Source organism: Eublepharis macularius, chromosome 1, assembly GCF_028583425.1.
Source record: "Eublepharis macularius isolate TG4126 chromosome 1, MPM_Emac_v1.0, whole genome shotgun sequence".
Taxonomy (NCBI): domain Eukaryota; kingdom Metazoa; phylum Chordata; class Lepidosauria; order Squamata; family Eublepharidae; genus Eublepharis; species Eublepharis macularius.
Window position 1 is genome coordinate 222138452 of NC_072790.1, and position 6000 is coordinate 222144451.

General features: G+C 44.2%; 1 protein-coding gene across 3 annotated transcripts in view; it reads right to left on the reverse strand.

Annotated features, from left to right (window-relative positions):
* Positions 1 to 1451, reverse strand: part of PTK2B (protein tyrosine kinase 2 beta) — a 117681-nt gene extending 116230 nt beyond the window's left edge. For all 3 annotated transcript variants that reach the window (XM_054988723.1, XM_054988715.1, XM_054988697.1), the window contains exon 1: positions 1328 to 1451. The gene's annotated coding sequence lies outside the window, so the exon portion shown is untranslated. The remainder of the gene's footprint in view (positions 1 to 1327) is intronic.
* Positions 1452 to 6000: the final 4549 nt, after the last annotated feature.

The following is a 6000-nucleotide window of genomic DNA, read 5'->3' on the forward strand; positions in this document are numbered from 1 at the left end:
GCATTGTGGCGCCTTTAAGATTGGTAACGTTATTATAGCAGACGTGCTTTCGTGGATCAGAGCCCACTTCATCAAATGCATCTTACAAAGTGGGGGGCTCTAGCCTAGGTAAGTGTCACACACAAAAAAAAGGGGCCTTAAGATGCTTTGCAGGTTTTGAATAACGTTATTTATTCTAATGCTAGAAAACATGATATATTTACAGTGCTATCCTAAGTATCGCTCTTCAAGCCCACTGTTTTCAATGGGCTTAGAAGGGTGTAACTCTGCTTAGGACTGCATTGTTAGGGCCTGATCCACAAAAGTCCAGCAGGGTCTCCCCTCCTTCTCTCATGCCAGCCAATTTCTGGCAAACCTAGCACAAAGCTGCAAATCAGAGACAGCAACAGTGGAATTGCCGCCGGTTGTTTCTGGTCACTACATTCTGCCAGTGCCCTGGCCAGAAAATTCCCAGATTTTGCCAGCTTGAAAAACCATTTTAAACAACTGTCACTGAACAACCAGACGCAAAGACTCCAAGTTCGATACAGCACATGATTCAGCACCCTTTCCTGTAGCGGGGGAATTCAGATTGTTTTTAAATGAGGAACTTTAGATTTTCACACATGTACGTCTTTTTGTGGTCCCTGACCTGAAATCACATAAATAAGCACCAGGCGCTGCCTCTTCTGTGCAAATATTGACCCAGCTCTCGAATGTTTGTGGCAAGGCTGATGCACCTCAAGAAGCTGCTGGGATCTTCAGAGAGCATTTGAGCCCAGCTGACAACCTTGAGCAGGCCGACACTCAAAACATGAGACTTCAGACCAAACTCTAAAATATACACCCCTGGGCCATGAGTTTCATGTTTTCCGGTTTCTACACATTCCATGTAATAAACCTTGCCTTTGCCTCAAGAGCCAAGCTTGGTCTGCAAGTCCAACCCACATTCCCCCGGGTCTGTCACATCTGGAAGGCAAAGAGCCACCCAGGAACCACCACCAGCTTGCCAGCAACCCTCCTGTCCCTACCTTTGAAGCCAAAGGCTGTTCAGAAGGGACCGAAAGAGCCACACAGAAGTCCCCCTTCTGCTGCTGGAACCAGGCCACGAGGCAGAAAACGGGCAAGAGGTCACTTCCAAAGAGACCCCATTCCATGCAGGCCCCGTCGATGAAATCTCCCCTCGCCTACTTCCTGGTTTTGCCTGCAGTTCTCTCTGCCTGTGAGCTGTGTGTGTCAGACCTCTGCGAGAGCTGTAACATTCCTCTGAGCAGGCAGGAAACCTGCCCTGACAAGAAACATCCACCTTTCCCCCCCCTCCTTGTCTGTGAGGGTCAGAGAGACTCACCTGAGATTGAGCCAAGCAGGTTCCTTTGAGCAAGTCTGCTCTTCCTTCCCCCTCTGAGCGTGCGTTTCCTCCCCCCTGTTAGAAGAGCAGGTGAGCAGAACTTTGAGCTGCCTGCCTAAGCAAATGCCAGAACTGAGTGGGAGGAATGATTCGGTTGGGAGGTGGTTTTTCTTCCCTCTCTCCCCCTCATAATTATTTTTATGTAACCACTCCCCTATTTCGGGCTGCCCACTTCCTTAAAGAGCTCAGAAAGGAGGAGAGTGTGTCTGAAACTCAACCATACATATTCTGCAAGCAGGGACTTCCGTCATCTCTACCACCCAGGAAGCAGGAACAAAACACAGAAATGATTCTCTTGGTTCAGTACAACTTTTTTTTTTATTGCAAAGCTATTTCAGGAGAGAGGCCGAGGCACTAATAGGATATCTTTTATGTGATGCTAGCTTTGTCTAGAATAAGAATCTTCCAAGCTTTCAAGTTACACTGAATTCTTTGCCAGATGAAGAACTCTGTATGATACCTTCGCTCACACATTTAACACCAGTATGTCAACATCAATTCTGAAACATATCTTCTGACAATGCCCCAAATTAGATACATTTGGGGAAATAAAAAAAAAAGCACAGAGATTGCCCATTCTTAGCGGTGCTTCTTTTAATAAATGCAGGCATGCAGTCAGAGGATCCACCATAACTCCTCTTCCTCCCATGCACATGCATCCCTTGCACAAGACAGGCACAGGGAGGTATGCACTAAGCAGGGCATGCACTAAGCAGCTCACAGAAAGGTTGCCAATGGACCGAACAAACAAACAAAAAACCTGCTTTGGGGTCTGCTGCCAGAAAATCAAGTAACAGGTCCAAATACACCTTAGGTAAAAGTAGACAGCTTTCTGCACTAGATTCAAGACCAACAATGAAAGTCAGACTCTCCACTCTAGACCTCAAGCTCTACTCACAGACCAGAGTCTTTGATCTCAACAACCGGTAATCCTGTCTAGAGGATACAGGGTAGAGTTTGATGTCTGCAGCCCCAAACTGAATGTTTATGTATCTCCAAAGAGCTGTGAAGGGACAATGGAGGCTGTTACTTGGAAGTTTTGTGGTCTCAAACTTGATTGAGACATCTGCTCTGAATGGAGACCGTGGACTCAGCACAATTCCCACCCCCCTACCATGAACTGCAGCTCTCAGATAAAGGAAACCAGCAAATCAAGCCACACGTGGCACATGGTTTTGTTGAATCGTTCTCGCTTTCAGAATGACCAGTCTTCAAATTGCAGAAAGTCCCAAGCAACGACAGTTTCTGTTTCCCCATCACAGCCCTCTGGAGAAAACCAGCCCCCATCACCCCGAGGGAAGAAGATGCTGGATCTGCAGCTCTCTCCCCCCACCCCTGGGACATCAAGGAGCTTTTCAGTAAAGGTCTGTGTCTATTAATATCACCACTTCTTCTGCTAGAAAATTAAAACAGAAAGTGAAGCATGCACACGGAACAGTTCTGGAGCACAGGAGATGGAGAGTCAGATTTCTCCTTACCAAGAAAGCAGTGTGAACTTACTTTTAAAAGCAGGCTGTAGCTCAATCAGATAAACAGGAACACAAAGTAAATAAATGTGCAAGGAGACAGAGACATAGCAAAGACTGGACTGATTCCCGTTAAAGAACGAAACAACAATCAAGTGACACTAATTCCAAAATCCCCCGTAAAACCCCTACCAATTGTAAATTGACAAGCCTGTGCTGCCACCTTGTGGCTACATATTACACGGATTGTGCATAGGGTGAAAAACAGCCTGGGGGAAAAACAGCCTGTCCCTTGAACAGTGTGTGCAGACATGGGCAGGTGAAACTTTTCATGGCGTGGAGGTAAATAACACCAGTGGTTAAATAACATCCCACTAAGCCTCTTTTCAAGGGACAGGACTTTTTTTTTCAGGTCTGTTGGCAGCCCTATGACTGATAATCACTTAATCATTATTATTATTACAATATTATATTTAAAATAGCAAAGAAAATAGGATTAAAATTCTTATTGTTTGAGGGCACTGAATTATGATGGGAACAAGTGTTGTGTAGTGGTTAGAGCATTGGACTAGGATCTAGGAGTCTCAGGTTCAAATCCCTAGTCTGCCATGAAAACTTGCTGGGTGACCTTGGGCTAATCACATACTTTCAGTCTCACCTACTTCACAGGGTTGTTGTGAGGATAAAATGGAGAAGAGATGTAAGCCACTTTGGATCTGCATTGGGGAAAAGTGAGATATAAATGAAGTAAATAAATAATAATAACGGTGCCTGCTCCCAACAAGCCCTTACAGCTCACCATCGAAATGCACCTGGCTTTCCAAACCTAAATAATCAGTGGCTACTTTGTACTTACATAGTGGTGAGAAAAATGTGCTCTGCACATGATTAGATCAGGGCCATGGCCAGCTTTCCTTGCCAGGGGAACATGGCCAAGGAAGGCTTACCTCACTAGTTTGGACAGTCACATTTCCAGACGGGGGTTCAATGAACTGATTTTTAAAAAATCAGTGATTTCCTCATAACAAACACACTGAGGTGCTAGGGCATCTCTAACAGAGAATCATCAGCAACCAGGGCTTTTTTTCAGCTGGAACGCAGTGGAACGGAGTTCCGGCAGCGCTTGAAAATGGTCACATGGCTGGTGGCCCCGCCCCCAGATCTCCAGCAGCGTGGAGGGCAATCTAAACACCCCTCTGTCTGGAGATCAGGGGGCGGGGCCACCAGCCATGTGACCATTTTCACCAAGGGTGATTTAAACTTTTAAAAACTTCCCCCTTGTTCCAGCTGACCCCCAAGTGATGTCATTGTGCAGTCCTGAGTTCTACCACCTCTTTTCCCAGAAAAAAAGCCCTGTCAGCAACCATGCCAAACTAAAGTTCCCAACATTCTTTGGGGATACCATGATAGTTAAATTTATGTAATATATCTGTGATACAAATACGTTCTTAACAAGATTCCTAACATAGTACTCATAGTTTATTGTTACTTTCTTATTTGTTGCATTCCACTAAACTGTTATGTAAATAAAGTTTACTTAGATTTTATACAACTTTGGTTATAACATATCAGGTTAATCCTGGCTGGTTTGGGGACTTTATCAGACCTTCCAAATTTTCTGCTTTGCCTTCTGCATGCTGTTTAGCTAAATTACTAAACTCATCTGCAAGGGAGATTTCCACGTGGGAGCAGACTTGTGTAGTTTCCTCGTTGCTGCTGCAGCTGCTGATACAGTGCTGCAGCAATGGGGCTTCCACATGGGAGGTTTCCCCATAGTTTCTCTGCATAAGTCCCCTAGTAGTGGCCGCTCCTACCACAACACTGGGACTTTTCCATTTTTTTAAAAAAAACAGTAATTGAGTATTATTATAACATTATAACAGTCTGTGTATCAGATCCTCTGAATTCCAAGCTTTCATTTTTTGTAAAAAAAAAGTCTCTAGCCCTTTTCATTGCAGAGATATATGGGGAAAAGCATAATTTCACAACAAATGGGGTTACAGACTTACTTTTTTTTAAAAAATGAAAAATGGAATTCAGAGAAGCTGATAGACACATAATGTTATAATGATATAAAAATGCATCTCCTGTGGTGAAAGGAGGACATGACTATTACCAGAATAGAGGCAGGAAAAATGGTTGTTGGGTGAGTGGGATCAGAGGAATTCAAACTTTCCCATCCACAAGCCAGCCAGGCTTTGCTGTGATCTTTCCCAAAACTTTGCAGCAAAATAGGCTTGGGAAAGACCGTTGACCTATTAATCCATATATGTAGCTTGTCACTAAAAATCAGCCACTATACCAGAAGACTGGAGAATAGCAAACGTTACACCAATTATAAAAAGGGGTCCAGTGGGGAACCAGGAAAGTACAGGCCAGTTAGCTTAATGTCTGTCTCAGGCAAATTAGTAAAAACTGTAAACAAAGATGGAATTATTAGCACATATAGGAACAAAGCCCGCTGAGGAAAAATCGGCATGGCTTCTGAAAGGGAAGTCCTGCCTCACCAACCTTTTGGAGTTCTCTGAGAAAGCAAACAGGCATATAGATAACAACAACCTAGCAGACATTATCTACTTGGACTTTCAAAAGGCTTTTGATAAGTTACCTTTCCAAAGACACCTGAGTAAGTTTAGTATCATAGGATAAAAGGATGGGTTCTCTTATGTTTATGTTCCCTGGAGGTTGCTTCGATCAGCTAATAAACAGCTGCTGATGGCCCCAGGGAGGTCCGTCTGGCCTCTACCAGAGCCAGGGCTAGGGCTCGGCGGGATTTGTTACCTTTCCGCCAAGCCTGCAGGACGGAGATGTTCTGCCAGGCATTTGCCTCTCACCAGCCATACCACTGAAGACCGTCCACCACCCATGTAGGATGCAGGGCATGTGTGATGCAGGGCATGATGTAAGAGCCAAACCCTGCGCCTAAAATGCTGTATTTTATTATCTATATCTGCCAATTGAGAAATTTTTATTGTATGGAATAGTGTTTTAATGTTTATTTATAATGTTTTTACTGTTTTTAGACTGTATGTTGCAAATTGTGTGTTGTCACACCGCCCTGAGCCTGTCTGACAGGGAGGGCAGTCTAGAAGTGCAATAAATAAATATGGATTAAAAATTGGTTAAATGACAGGAAGCAGAGAGTAA